Genomic DNA, 16,137 nt, shown 5'->3' with positions numbered 1-16,137 from the left:
AGATGCCACAGGCCAGGACGGGCTGGCAGGAAACTGCCCATGGTGGGTGCTACTGGGGCTTACCCCCTTGATTTGCAGTATCCCTAGCCCCACTGGCAGGAAAGCTGCCTGCTTTGTTCCCTAAATAGGGACTTGTATGAATGGCCCCACTAGGATTCAGCTGTCTCTTACTTCTGATCAGTGAAATTCCTAAACAAGGAAGCCACCTGCTGGCAGCCGTGGCTATGCCGAAAGAACAAGAAAAATAAAGTACCAGCAAGGGAAAGACAAGTCCTGTCCTCTTTTAACATCTCTCCCACACTCTTATGTCTGTCAAGGACTAATTGCACTGGCCGAGGAGACATATTCCAGGGTCTATCTCCAGAACCACAAAGCAAGACAAAGAAGAGTGGATTTGGAGATGAGGCACTGATAACTGGCATAGATTCAAAGTAGGTAAAATGAAGGTACAGGTTTGGAGAAATGGCCGGCGTCCACCAAGATGATTTTCAACGTCATGCTCAGGACCTCCGACAAGGGAATATTAGGACTAACCAGTGGCACATTGCGGGCATAATGGCTCTCACAATTAATCTGCTTCTATGCACAAAACTGCAAATTCTCTATGCTCCCCCTACCCAGTCCACTTTTTTTTTTTTTTGAGATAGTCTCATGCTATCGCCCAGGCTGGGGTGCAGTGGCATGATCTCCACTCACTACAAGCTCCGCCTCCTGGGTCCAGGTGATTCTCCTGCCTCAGTCTCCGGAGTAGCTGAGATTACAGGCACCCAACACCACTCCCAGCTAATGTTTGTATTTTTAGTAGAGAAAGGGTTTCACCATGTTGGTCAGGCTGGTCTCCAACTCCTAACCTCAAGTGATCCACCTGCTTCGGCCTCCCAAAGTGTTGGGATTATAGGCGTGAGCCACCACACCTGGCTCTAGTTCTTAAAAGAAGTGTAATAACCTGTGTTCCTATTTGGCTCAGCAGGTTCATCTAAGACCTAATGAGATGTCTGCAGCATGCTCTGTTACAGCTCTGTGCCTGTTGCTAGAAACTTCCCAGAGCGGAAGCTGGAACTGAACAAAGGGAGACTTAAACACTGGCCACAGGAGCATATAAATCCAATTTGAATATTTTAAAATTTAATTAACCATTATTATGGATTGCATGACTGAATTCACCAACTGATTCAGTCAAAATCATCAAACTGGTTGCTACTGCAATTTGATTTTACTTCCTAATCATGCAATCATGTAATGAATTAGTTGAGAGATGCTGGGAAATATTTTCCAGTATAATATTTAAGAATTTTATCAACCACGGTCTCAAAGGACTTAATTTAGGTATCGTAACTTTTTTTCTCTTTCTACTGCTGAAGTATGTTGAGTCTATGTGTGACTAATTGAAGTTGCACACGGTGATTTATCCACATGACCAGAAGAGGCCTCTGAAGTAGGCTAAGTGCTAGAGGTGTCCCATTTAACTCCAGGAATGGGGCTATTCCTCCTCTCTATCCTGAAAGCTTATTTTCCTGAACTAAACTAGTGAATCTACTATGGACCCAGCTCTATGCACGGTGTGGAGAAAGGATGTCTTTTTTTTTTTTTTTTTTTTTTTTTTTTTTTTTGAGACGGAGTCTCTGTCACCAGGCTGGAGTGCAGTGGCACGATCCTGGCTCACTGCAACTTCTGCCTCCCAGGTTCAAGCTATTCTCCTGTCTCAGGCACCTGAGCAGCTTGGACTACAGGTGTACACCATCATGCCCAGCTAATTTTTGTATTTTTAGTAGAGACAGGGTTTCACCATGTTGGCCAGGATGGTCTCGGTCTCTTGACTTTATGACCCACCCACCTTGGCTTCCCAGAGTGCTGGGATTATAGGTGTGAGCCACAGCACCAAGAAGAGAAAGATTTTTATAAAATAAATAGTCTGGCTAGGACATATGAGAACGCTACAAAGAGCTAAGGAAGAGGGCCTCAATTATGTGGCACAAACATTAGCTACAAGAGCTACTCAGAGACAGGGACCATCCATGGGTCTATGTGCACTTGAACACCTGGGCAGGGCTCATGGAGAAGGTAGCACTGACTTTGCCTAATATTTTGTGGGGTTTGTCTGTGTTTGTGTTGAGGGGACTGGTGCATTGTGTACTTGTGGCAGGCCAGGTCTCACTAACCCAGGCCTCCATAATAGCTGTTTCAGCACTGACTGACTGGTTAAGTTAAATATTAAAAACAGATAGAGCCAGTGCCCTCATACAAAGGCTAGAATGTAATAAAAACCCACCAGGAGTTTTGCCTAGGCCTTTCCAGGGCCTTGAAGTATGAAAAGATAATGAGGGAATTCTTAACAGGACTCGTTTAGAATTAAACAAGTTTTATTGGGGGTCTAAAGAAACTCCTCAGACCTCCACAAACAAGCTTATGGGGGTCTGAAGAAACTCCCCAGATCTCTGTGATTTAGCAGGAGACAAGATAAGGGTAATCACCCCAGCACCTGGACCCCTTTAGATTAAGTAAATGTACTGAGGCTCCAGAGGAAGGTCTTCAGAACTCAGATATTAGTTATAGATTAGAAGAAATTAATCACTTATGTCATTAGATGAATGCACACTTACACATAGACATATAGCTTAGAAGGTATATAAGCTCTGGAAAACTTCGTAATTTTGACTTGGTCTGGTGATATTTTCCAGGCGTTCTCCTTGCACATGGTTATGGAATAAACTCCCTTCTTTCCCAGCTCATCTGCATCTTGTTGTTGGGTCATGAGAATAAGCAGCCCCACCCTCAGTTTGGTCCGGGAACGTACTGGCGGTGGAAAGAAATGAAGTATAATATAAATCCTGGATTCCAGTTCTAGCTCATCTACTCCATACTTTAAGCAAAGCACTCACTAAACCCCAACTGGGTTATTCCTGAAGTGAGAATGATAACGGATGATTCGTCCACACAAAATGAGACTAGGTAAACCGTAAAGTTCCATCAGCCTTTATTATTATTAGGAAGGCAGACTTAACAAGACTACGTCGTTAGACAGAATATCTCTTTTCCTGGCCAACCTGATTACGGTCACCTTGAAACTCAAGGTGTTTGAGTTTGTACGTTTGAAATTGTACTCAAATGAATTTGAAAGGCAAACTGCCTTCAGCTGCATAATTCCCCCAGCATAAAGACAATAGCAAATGCAACAACATTCCAGGTTCATACACTTATATGTGTTTGTTCTTTATTTTAAAGTACAGAACGTGGTGATTCTTTTAAAGCTACAAGCATTCATGCCAAGTGTCCAGATTTTTTCGGCATATGACAGCTGAGAGTCCAGGATGAGTTGAAGGCTCTATTTTAGATTTTAGTCAAAGGATAAAATCAGACCTTCCTGTGGGAATCATCCATTCTGAGTCACACAACACCATCAGGCCAGAATAAAATAGCTCCACAACCCAAAGCATTCATCACCTGTGAAATAAGAAACAGAAGCAGTTTGAGAGATTCCTCTTTTTGCAACCTTGGAACTTTGGTGGCATTCTGTGAGATGAGCATAATGCCCTTCCTCAATGCAAATGAGTCAACCAGCAGACTTCACTGTTCAATGGGAAAAGAGGGAGAAGCCTTTACAAATTCAGTGTGAATCAGAAATAAAATTCAGGTGGGGTTCAGTGGCTCATGCCTGTAATCCCAGGATTATGGGAGGCTGGGAATTAGAGACCAGCCTGGACAACATAGTGAGACCTCATCTCTACAAAAAATAAAATAAAAAGAAGAAAAAATGTAAGAAGATCATTTAAATTTAAGTCAAGGAGGAAAGTAACTGGCCACTCTAAATATTATTCAATAAATTAATAATGTCTAAGCTTTCTGCCCAACTTGGACTAATAAGTCTGTTTCCATGCTCAAGAATCAAACACATAACACTTGGTTATTCCAATAATGTACAGAATGTGATCACAGAAACAATATTCCATATAACTAGACATTAGAGACTCATATTCAGAAATTTAGATATCATCTGATTTAAACTCCTTCATTTTTAAAGTGAAGTAACCGAGACCCATGGAATTTAAACCACCTGCTCCAGAGTTAATTAACAAGTTAGTGGCAGAGGAGGATCTAGAAGACACAGAGCAGAAACATTCAAAGACTATAAATGTTTAAGGTCCTGATTTTCTAATCAGGGGAAACAGTAGACTCCAAAAACTACAGATGAATGAAATGAAGGAATCGTAGATTCACACCTGTAAGAAGCAACGAAGATCATCTCTTCTGACCCACTCATTTTTGAGGTGAAACAGGATGAGCTAGACTAAGGTGTTTGCCTAGCAGCTGGTTAATGACAGAGCACAGCTAGAACCCGGGTCTCCTGGTCTTTGCCTGGGGATCTTTTCACTTCACTGGCGTTGAGATTCTTCTCAGGCAAAATTCTAGAATAGATTATTAAACAGATGGCTTGGGAGCATTTAAAAAGAAAGCAATCATTAGCAGCCAGCATGAGTTCAGTTAGAACGAGTAGGTCATGCCAGGCTAATCTCATTTCCTTTTTGATGCAGTTACAAACAAATGTACACATCATTATAGTATGTTAAAATGAGGGATAGTCCAACAGGATTGAGGTAAGCTATATTTACCCAGCTTAAGGTCATCACCATTCTTTCTTGGTCCATATTTTTCTTCTCTTTGTTTCCCTGGCCTGTGTTCTTTTCAGAACTCTATAATCCTCTACTTCCCTACCTAGGTCTGAAGCCATGCAGTGAGAATCCACATTCCTTCTTTTATAACATGTGTACAGTTGGGATCCTTTAGCTTTTTCCAAACTGAAGATATAGAATTTACATAACTGTAGCATTTGTTTTGATTGTGAATACTAGATTTTGAGAAGACACATAGACATAGTATCCTTAGTGGGAAGACATTGAGAGCTTTAGATTCAACTGGTGGTTTTTCTAGTGCTATTGGAGAGGTACTGTGCATCCACAAATACCAAGATTCCAAGGGAAAAAGGAAGATATCATTATCATGTGGTAAGCGCAGAGATGAACAGCTCTCAATTGGCAATAAAATCAAATTATCAGGCTCTTCCACTGTTTACCATGGTATGTATTATCATGGAAGTGAGAGGTGAGTGAGCTTTAAGGAGATTTTTTAAATTATGCAATGGGAGAAGGAGTTTTAATCTATTGATATATAAATCTTTGTCAAATCTTTACCTGGAGTTGAGCTTACTTGCCTATAATAACGTTGCCTACTATCAGGATACCAGAGGGCAACATGAGGTCACCAAAGCTATCTAGACTAAAGAAGGTAACCCAGGGATGTTCATGGAATACAGAGCATATCTTGACCTCTGTAAGACATTGCCAAAGGCTTCCATGGTCTCCTCATTGAGCATTGTGGCCAGATTTTTAGGATGCAGCGTGTCTTGTTTAATGGCTCTACAGTTCTCTAGAAGTTGACCACAGTGCACTGTTCTTGGCTTTTTCGTGTTCAATTGACGGCCTAAATGAAAACATATGCTATTCGCTGATCAAACTAATACCCCCAAATGTAGGCTTGACTTAAATTTGTAACAGTTAGTGCTCTGCAAAGATGGTGCAGTCCCAGGAGAGACTCAGTTCCCATTGCTGGACATCTTAAAAGAGAGGCTGAATGAGGCTTGGCAGAGACACAGCCAAGGAGACTTAATGTATCTGTAAGACTATGGGGCGAAACAACCTTTCACATTTTTTTCTATTGTGTGATTCAATTATTCAAAAATATAAGACCATGAAAATCTGAAATGCAAATGCATATCACTTATTAATGGTTAAGAAAAGTAATGTTTGTTTCTTTGTTTCTTATCCTTCCTTGGTTTTGCCTGTCCAAGGTGACACATGCCATATGTGTTCAATATGCTCAAAACCTGGATGAATAACTCATAGGAGACAAGCTGACATTGGGGCGAGCCTCTAGGTTAAAAAGGTGAGAATGAGTCACAAATAGACGCCAAAATTGTATTTGCATGACAGTGGTTGGATTAAACAAAGTAATCCAGAGGAAAAATGACCTGTTTATTCTGATAGTTTAGAGAAAATATGACTTACAGGGGCAGAAACTGGGCCTAAAATATACTTCCATTTTATTTTAAAGAACTCATAATGAGATGTTTTCTGGTATTTTTTAAATGCAAATCTCCAGGGTCCTTTCAGATAGATACAGAGCAAGGAGAGCTGTCTCTCTATAGATTTTAAAAAGGGACCCATGTGTGCATGTCTCTGTGGAAGATGGTAAGCACACATCTGTGTGGGTTCTCAAATAGTCAGAATCTTTCCTGCCAGAATCAGTCTCAATCACTCAGAAATTATTTAACATCTGCAATACTCTCCCCACTTTCCAGTCTGCAAAATAATGCAAGCAAACAAACATAAAAGACATTGTCCCTATAATTTATCATCTCCCTAGTTCATGACAGAAGAAATGCATCTAAATCACAGGTTGGCATACATCATGGCAGGCACCATGGATGAGGAGTTGGAAGAACTAGGTTCTGTCTAGCTCCACGCTTTCGTAGTTGTGCATTCTTATCTGAGTCCCATATTCTTCATGAAGTCCCATTTGTAGAGGAAGGATTCTTGAAGACTGAGATATTTGAGCTAAAGCCTGAAGGATGAGAAGGATTCAGCCATACAAAGAGGTTTTCAGGCAGACACATCAGCAGGTGCAAGGATCCTCACGGAAGACAGTTTTGGATTATGCTCAAGGAACTTAGAAAAGGCCTATGTGGCCATGGGTGAGACAAAGAGAAGGATGGGCTGGACAAGTCAGAAGGAACCAGATCAGGCAGGGCCTTCATGCCACAGTAAGGAGGTCAGATTTTCCCCCAAGCTCTTTAGAAAGCAACAAAGGATTTAAGGAAGCAGAAATACGTCATGAGATATAATTTTTAAAGCTTTCTCAAGCTGTTTTATGGAGAAGAGGTTGTCATAGCATCAGGCAGTATAATAAGTAGGACAACCAGCTCAGTGGAGATTGAAGTTGTCCAAGCAAGAATAAAGATTTCAACTAGAAGAATAGAAGGGAGAAGATGAAGATTGAGGTACATATAAGTGGAACTGAGAAGACTTGCAGCTAATGGCTGAGATGTTATTGTATGGATAATCCAAGGAAATATAAATGTGTTTGATAAACTCAGAAAATCTATACCAATGTGAGGCATTGCTATTAATATAGCAAAATGCATAGTTCAGGATATAAAAGGCTACTCTTTGTAGACACGTGTGCTAAACTTACTCCTGAACATAAAGTAGGAAGTGTCACATACATGTATTTACCTGCCAGGCAACTGAGGGGCTCTGATGGGTCCTGTCTGAGGGCAAGCCAGGAAATCACCAGCAATACTGACTACTCCAATTACTTCTCACTGTAGCTAGTCCACCACAGCCAGGCGAGAGTTGCTCCTTTTGAGACAGAGCTTTCCTTGTATTCCTGAGCAGCATCTTGAACTCACTAGTGCCATGCTAATTCCATGACTAGTTGCCAGGAAAAGCATTCCCATCCCCTACCCGGTAGGCTACCTAGGACATTCTTTTCTGTTTTTTTGGTTTTTGAGATAAGAACTTGCTCTGTCACCAAGGCTGGATAGGTCACTGCAGCTTTGAAGTCCTTGTCTCCAGTGATGCTCCCACCTCAGTCTCCTGAGTAGTTGGGACTGTAGGTGTGCACCACCACACATGGTAAATTTTGTTTTTATTTTTAGAGGTGAGGTCTCGCAATGTTGCCCGGGCTGGTCTCAAACTCCTGGACTCCAGTGATCCTCCCACCTTGGCCTCTCAAAGTGCTGGGATTACAAGCGTGAGCCACCACACCCGACCTACTTAAAGATATTTCTGACAGCCTTCCCACTTTTACAGGGCATTGAGACTTGCAAAAGATGCATCCATAAAGCCAAAATAGCCATGCAGTTTTGGAAGCCCCAAATCAAACCATTTATGTGACATTATACAGAAAAAATTAAATGGTTCATTATCTGAATTTTTTTTATCTTTCAGCTGTAAGGATGGGTCTTATTTAGACACAGCCAAAATTACTGCTCTATAAAGAGCTTAGGGCTACCCTGACTCTGAAAGATCTATATAAAACTCAGTTCTATTTCCAAGGCTGCTATAGATCCAAAATAAATCATCAGCAGTCTGTACATTCATTTATATATACATACTGTACCTTCTCTAACTGAAAATATTTCACACAACAGATTGAATTCAATATGCTTTCCCTTAAGATGCTATTCTGAAGACCAAAGTGCTATTGCCTAAAATTTTTAAAGATAAGGTATTAATTGCAGTGTTTTTATAGCTTCAACATTATCTCCACTGCTGATTCTCTTAACCTTTCCAATTACAAAAATGATCCAAATAAGTATCCTAGTTTAATTAGAAAATATGTGGTCAAATCCTTAGATTTTTGGCAGATTGCATTCACAACTCAGAAATTAATGTCTAGGGAAAGTGTCTTTCACGTATTTCAGGTATACTCTGGATCAGTAAAGATATTGATACTTTCTAGATACTGTAAAGCAGAATATAGATACTAGCATAAAACAGGCAATATAGAATGCCTTTCAAATTGAATAGGTACTTTTTTCTGTTAAATCAGGAAAGACTTTAAAATATTCCCTTTTAAATTTTTTAATTATATAAATAATACATTTTTAATGTAGGGAAATGGTAAGATACAGATGGGCAGTGGTCTTACCTATATCCTTCCAGATATTTCCCTCTGGATAGACATGTATATTTTGTTACAACAATTTCTGCTCCTCAGAAACAATACAAACAGTAAAAATAAGGTTGTACTAGCCTTATTAACTGTTGCACAGCTAATTTATATACAAATCTATGTGCATTCATTTCAATTTTGACTTTTAAATTTAAATTGATGCTCTCAAAATAATACTACAAGTTTCCACATTAAGCAGCAACAGTTTCAGAATAATTCAAAACTTGATTCAGGCATCCTACTGATAAAAAAAATGTACTTTTTATTTCATTAAAATATGTAGCTTTCTACTACTGCATCCTTCGAAGAGAAGAATATTCTGCTGGTTTGGCCACAGGCTCTTCACGTATGGACAGTTACTCCCTAGTAAACTCTTCATTCATCCTGGTGTTCTTGAAAATATTCATCAAACATACAAGACTTATTCCCATGTTCCTTTGGTTATTTAAATTTTGAATCTTCTCCACATTGAATGGCAAAATCAATATGCTATAATACAATGTTCATACTTTCTTCATCTGACTGATCATGAGGTAAGAAGAGAACTATGCTGCAGTCATCAGTCCACATACAGCTTTAGTTACTTTTTTGAATTTTTTGCTTCTTAAGTCATTTGTAGAATAATCGAATAAGGAATCCATGTCTGGATTGAGAAACTCTCAGTTTCCTTTTTAGCTTTTTTACTCTGCAGCTACATTTTGATCACGATGTTAACTTGTAGAATTTCTAGAGAGAGCATGGCACTTAGGACTGCCAAGATGCCAGAAATATACTTGAATGACTCCATCATGAACTGAGAATCAACAAGAAAAACTCCATAGACTCAGAGACCCCCCTGCTCGAGCTGCAGGACCAGCTGCTTCATCACAGTCAGGTGAATGTACAACTCAGTCCAAGCTGGACAATCAAAGTTAGCAAGGATATTACCAATTACTAACGGGATTGTAATTGTCCTAGTCCTTCTGAAAGCAATTAAACAATATGAATCGAAAGCAGTACAAAGGTTCATACCTTTTACATATCTTTACTCTCAATTTATGAAATTATAGACTAACCAAATATTCCAAAAATATGGAAAAAGTATATGCATGAAGGAGTACCTCGAATCGTTATTCATAACAGTAAAATATTGGAAAATACCTACAGTGCCAACAATAGGAAAGTGAATAATGAAATTATAGAGCATCCACTCAAATATTGTCAAGCCTTTTAAAAATAATGGTTATAAAGACTGTGCAAGGGCATGAATTATGCTTATGACATGATATTAAATAGTGACTCAAGCTTTATAATTATTTGTACTAATGACTTCAATAAAACATAAAAAGAGAATGCTCGCTATTACTAAGACTGACTGTCTAAACTAGATTGCAATTTTTCATCAGGAGAGTGGCAGACAGAGTATATGTGTGACATGGTTTGTATCTATGTCCCCACCAAATCTCCAACATTGGGGATTACAATCCCCAATGCTGGAGGTGAGGCCTGCTGGAAGGTGATTGGATCATGGGGGTGGATCCTTCGTGAATGGTTTAGCACCATCCCTTGGGTGCTGTTCTCATGATAGAGTTCTCACCAGATCTGGTTGTTTAAAAGTCTGTGGCACCTGCCTAGCCTGCCCCTCCACCTCTTCTTGCTCCTGCTCTGGGCATGTAAGATGTGCCTACTTCCCCTTCGCCTTCTGCCATTATTGTAAGTTTCATGAGGCCTCCCAAGAAGCAGATGCTGCCATACTTCCTGTATAACCTGCAGCACTGTGAGCCAATTAAACATCTTTTCTTTATAAATTACTCACTCTTAGGTATTTATTTATAGCAATGCAAGAACAGATGAATACAATGCGCATAGACTGTTCCAAGACCTTGGAATGTCTTATGTAAAGGCATATTATTAGTCAGCGAAGTAGAACCATGAGAAGTAATATAGATTAAAAGGTTTGTTATAGGGATTAGATTTTTATGAAACTATGTTGCTGGTGGAGAAGTCTGTGCAAGGCTGTTGTATCTGTGTCTGATGTTGAACCTTAAGTCACTATAGAATAGCCAGCCAGCAATTGGTAGGAAAGCCTGAGTAGATGAGGGCAAGGACATACTAGAAGCCAAAAGGACAAGCAAGTGCTTGAGGACAAACTTAACCCAAGTCCCTTGGCTTGGGCTTTCTGTCACTTGCAATCTAAGGAGTTCTAACTGATAAAAGTAGATCAGTCTTGGCCTTGAAATAATAAGTCTGATTATGTTATAGAAACTTCACTATGGCTCCACCTAGCAATAAAACCCATGGAGCCAAGTGACTGACAACCCCTTCCAGAGACCAAATGGGCAGAATCTGGGAAAAACTGGCAAGACAAAAGGAGTTAAAGACTGAGGCGTGGAGAAGAAAGCAGCAAGAATAGGAACCTTGAAAAGTGGCAGTTTAGTAACCTTGAGGCTCTAGAGCGAAGACTCTTCATGGACATTGAGAAACTTGGAATCTGCTGAATGGAGTGCAGAAGTCACTCTCTAATCTCCACCTTCTATGCATTCTGTGTGGGTTAGCAAGTAGAATGGAAACTTAACCCTTGGTGAAAAGCTGCTTTGTGCATTCTTCTAGACTCTATCTCTGTTTTTGGTCCATGAAGATAGGTGATGACAACCAAGGCTAAGTGTTGACTGATACAGCCATTACCTACTGCAGTGTACATGCCTCCACTTTACATTTGTTTGAAAATTCCCATATAAAGAAACTAAATAAACAGAGCACACGTCTTGATAAATTCACAGTTGTGTGTCTATACTGCCTTCATATCCAGTTGAAAAATGGTCAACACATCATAAATGATTTCATGCTGGGCACAGTAGCTCATGTCCATAATCCCAGCACTTTGGGAGGCTGAGGTGGGAGGATTACTTGAAGCCAGGTGTTTAAGAACAGCATGGGCAATAGAGGCTGATCCCTGTCTCTACGAAAAATAAAAAATTAGCTGGGCGTGGTGGTGCACACCTGCAGACCCAGCTCTCAGGAGGCTGAAGCAGGAGGATCTCTAGAGCCCAGGAGTCGGAGGCTGAAATGAGCTATGATTGTGCTACTACACTGCAGCCTGGACAACAGAGCTAGACTGTCTCTAAAAATAACAATAAAAATTTAAAAGAAAGGAAGAAGAAAAATTTTTAAAAAATGATGTAGCAGAATTTTCCCTGCCAAATCCACCAGTTAATAACCTATTGTTATATCCTGAAAGTTATGTTGGGATTATTTCCTTCTGAAATGGACTTCCTTCCATTCCACATTCTATCCCTGTGTATTTTTGTTCACCAAGACTCTTATGAGAATATTCTACTACAAATATGCCATTGTTGGGAAGAGAAAAGCTTTCACCTCAGACTCTCTCTGAAATACTAGCTTATGTCTGCCCAGCCCTCTAAGAGGTAAGCATGATTAATAAAGGTCACCCTCGGGCTCACGTGAGATCACAATTTATCTCCACAGTTTTCATGTTATGTTATTATCCTAATGTTGCCTTAAGTCTCTTGAAAATAACACTTAAAAAGATCCACATTTCTCATATCTAAAGGAAGTTTTTTATTCCTTTGTTTGCACTCTACCTTGTTAGAAAAATGATTGGAGGAAACTTTCTGTGATATAAAAGATGAAAGAAAGGAAGAAAGAAAAGAGAGAGAGAGAGGGAAGGAAGGAAGGAAGAAAGGAAAGGGGGGAGGAAGGAAGGAAGGAAGGCAAGGGAAGGAAGCGAAGGAAGGAAGGAAGAAGGATGGACAGCGTCAGAAGAGAAGAAAACAATGGTTAAAAAAAAAAGTTGTCACTAGGGTAAGAATAACATGCATAATGCATTTTTTAATGTCCTGAGAAACTGAGCTGTATATTTGTTTCATAGCTCCCCAGCTTCCATAGCAAAAATGGAGAACTGATAATTATCACTATTTTTATTCTTTATGGTTGCTCAGGGGAAAATTTTAAAGGTGACATTAGTGGAATAAGGTTACCCTCTGTCACTCACATTTGATTACTCATAGACTTTTCTATTTGAAGACCCATTAAGGAAAATTTTCCTTGCAAACAAATGTGGTCAAATGAATTGATCAACGTGCATACCTGCCAGGTGCCCGGCATCCCCAAGTGCCTATAGGACATTAACTCCAGTAGCCTGTGTGACCACGTAGAATAAAAATAAAGTTACTGGGAGTTCAGGGTTGATATTATCTCTGATTTGTTTATTTCTGCAGAAGTCAGTCTCTTTCAAAATATGGGAACAGCGAGTTAAAATAAACTGTCTTATTGGCAGAACAGAGTGTGATCATGAGATACCATTCAGCTTTTATGCTGATTCATCAGCTCACAGTGAAATGAGCTTGCATGAGAGCATCCCAGGATCACTGAACATTCAGAGGTATGTCCTTGCATCCTCATTTTTAAAGGTAAAATGAGATTTTCATAGAATAAGGATACAGCTGGTAAATAGCAAGACTAAAATTACATATACACTAGCTTACATTTAAGAACAGCTTGGCTAATTACTCCTAAGTCATCGGTTTTTTGTTTGTCTTTGTTTTTTACTATTTATTTCCTTTGCTTTACAGCTTTATTGAGGCATAATTAATGTAAATAAACCATCCATATTTAAAGTGTATTACTGATGAGTTTTGACATAATATACTTCCATGAAACCATCTTCAGTCAAGGTAATGAAACTTTATATCACTCTCAGAACTTTCTCTGACCTCTTTCACACTCAATTATTGTTTTAACCTGCCTGTTTCTATTATATAGCAAATAATTTGCTTTTTAGAATCAAGTTCATCGTGATGCAGTGAATATCATTTGCTCTTTTGAACTGTGGTTGATGATTCTGTGGCTTTTGTGGGTATCACAAAAGGGATTTACTTTTATGCAGAAAACTTAGGCTCAGCAAATGAATCTATATTTACAAATTTATGATGGTCTGAAATGGTGGGAAGAACTGGCCAGTCTCTCTAAGGATAAGAGTAGAACATTTAAAATGGAGTTGAGTTGATGGTGACGGGGCAGGGTGGTACCACTTCAGTGTAAGAAAACTACAGAGAAAAAAAAAAATCACCTGATTACTATGGTAGGGGTCAGTTCATGATTACATCATGAACGGGGCAAATAGTTTAGAATATGCTAGGGGCTGGTGAAGAATTAAAGAAAAAAAGACGGAAAAATGAAAGGGGGTAAGGGAAGAAGGGGAAAAGGGAAGAAGGGGAAAAGGGAAGGAACGAATAAAGAAGATATTAAGAGTAAAGGGAAAAAGACAGAGAACACTGCAGTAGGGCTTTGGGCTAAAAGACATAGAGTGACTTTTGTGGTAAAGAAACCAAAGAAGGTCGTGAAATGGGTATCCAAAAAAAAAAAACGGGCAGCCTGTGGCGCCACGGCTGGATAAAGAGCATTAGGGACAGGGAGGCTGTAATAAGATTCCATCACCATCTCTGCCCATCACTAGGGCTGGAGGTAGAGAAAAACTTCCCCTACTCAAGAAAAAAGAAGCTATTTTTGTCAAGTTAAATGAGCCTGAACCTGCAGAGCTGAATTGGCAGATGAATATTGTTAATTGGTGCAGTTTCTTCGGTACAGGAAAGAGTTTCCAATCAGACCAGCGATTCATCGGCCACATGAAGGCAATTTATTAATAAAAACGAACTGAAGTTTCAGAATCCTTGGTAATGATGAGCTCATGGTCCTTTGCCTCCCTTCCCTTCTCTAGAAAGGATGCACTACAGCAATGATGCCTCAGTGATATCTTCTCCAGCCCATTCCATATGTGGCAACATTTCAAGTAGTTTTTTTTTTATTATTATTAGGAATTTCTACATTAGTTGTCAAATCAAGCTGTTCTAATTGCCTAATTATGATTCTCCCTTCAACAACAGACTTTTTGAGAAGTTCCTGATTCAAAGTAACCAGGAAAGTCTGCTAAGTGCAGCTTAATTCTGAAAAGTGAAGGGGAAAACAAAACGAAACAGAGAGGAGAAACAGTCTCCCTTTAAAAAAAATTAACTTTATTTTACATTTTAATAAATTGGACAAATGTATCCTCCTATGTAACCATAACCACATTAAGACATGGAGAATTGACATCACCCCAAAGAATTCTGTTTTCCTCTGGAGTAACCACTCTCCCCAGCCCTGGTCATGGACAGCCACTGGTCTCCTTTCTGTCATTGTAGATTAGTATTGCCTTTTCTAGAATTCCATACAAATGAAGTTATATGACGGTTTTTTAAAAAGTCAGCTGAACGTTTTTTGAGATTCAATCTGTGTTGCTGTATGTTCATCATTAGTCCGTGCTTTTCATGGCTGAGTAGTATTCTATTATATAAACGTACTCCAATATGTGTATCCATGGGCATTTGGGTTGTTTCTGTTTTAGCCCATTAAAAATCTGACAGTTGTATCTGAAATCGGTATAAAGTGGTATCTCATTGTTTTAATTACATTTTCCTAATGACTAGTAATGTTAAGTGTTTTTTCATGTGTTTATTGGCCATTCATGAAGTTCTTTTGTGAAATGTTTGCTAAAATCTTATGCCCATTTTAAAAAACAGGGCCATTTTGTAACTGCCCAATGGGTTCTCCTTGCCTGCTGCCCAAGTAAAGGTGATTTATCAAGGAGTTTGTCCTTTGCGTGCCCAGGTAAAGGAATTGCAATAGAGGGCTTAATTCACTCAGAGCCACCTGAATGGGAGACTGGATTTTTATTGCTCAAATCAGTCTCCCTGAAAATTTTTAGACTGGGGTTTTTTTAAGGATAATTTGGCAGGCAGGAGGCCAGAGAGTAGAGAGTGCTGACTGGTTAGGTCAGAGATTAAATCATAGGGGACTGAAGTGGGTTTTTCTTTTTGTCTTCTGTTCCTGGATGGGATCGCAGAACTGGTAGAGCCAGATTACTGGTCTGGGTGCTAGCTGGTGGATCAGAATGCAGGGTCTGGAAAGTATCTCGAGCACCAGTCTTAGGCTTTAAAATACTGATGTTATCTCTAGGAGCAATTGGGGAGGTTCAGCATCTTGTGGCCTCTGGCTGTATGGCTCCAGAACATAATTTCTAATCTTGTGGCTAAGATATTACTCCTATAAAGGTAGTCTGGTCCCCAGGCAAGATGGGAGTTGGTTTTGGGAAAGGGCTGTTATCTTTGTTTCAAAGTTAAACTATAAACTAAGTTCCTTCCAAAGTTAGTTCAGCCTATGACCAGGAATGAACAAGGGCAGCTGGAGTTTAGAAGCTAGATGGAATCAGGTTAGATTTCTTTCAGTGTCATAATTTTCTCACTATTATAATTTCTGCAAAGGTAGTTTCAATTTTCTTATTATTGAGTTGTGAGAGTTCTTTATATATTATATATATATACATATACATATATATATGTGTGTGTGTGTGTGTGTATATATATATATATA

General features: G+C 39.4%; 1 pseudogene; it reads right to left on the bottom strand.

The window, feature by feature from the left end:
- Positions 1 to 9,105: 9,105 nt before the first annotated feature.
- LOC108528798 (GPN-loop GTPase 3 pseudogene) overlaps positions 9,106 to 16,137 on the bottom strand; it is a 29,998-nt pseudogene continuing 22,966 nt past the window's right edge.

This window comes from Rhinopithecus bieti, unplaced genomic scaffold (genome assembly GCF_001698545.2).
Source record: "Rhinopithecus bieti isolate Rb0 unplaced genomic scaffold, ASM169854v2 scaffold_5022, whole genome shotgun sequence".
Taxonomy (NCBI): Eukaryota; Metazoa; Chordata; class Mammalia; order Primates; family Cercopithecidae; genus Rhinopithecus; species Rhinopithecus bieti.
This window is presented reverse-complemented; position numbering and strand designations above follow the sequence as displayed.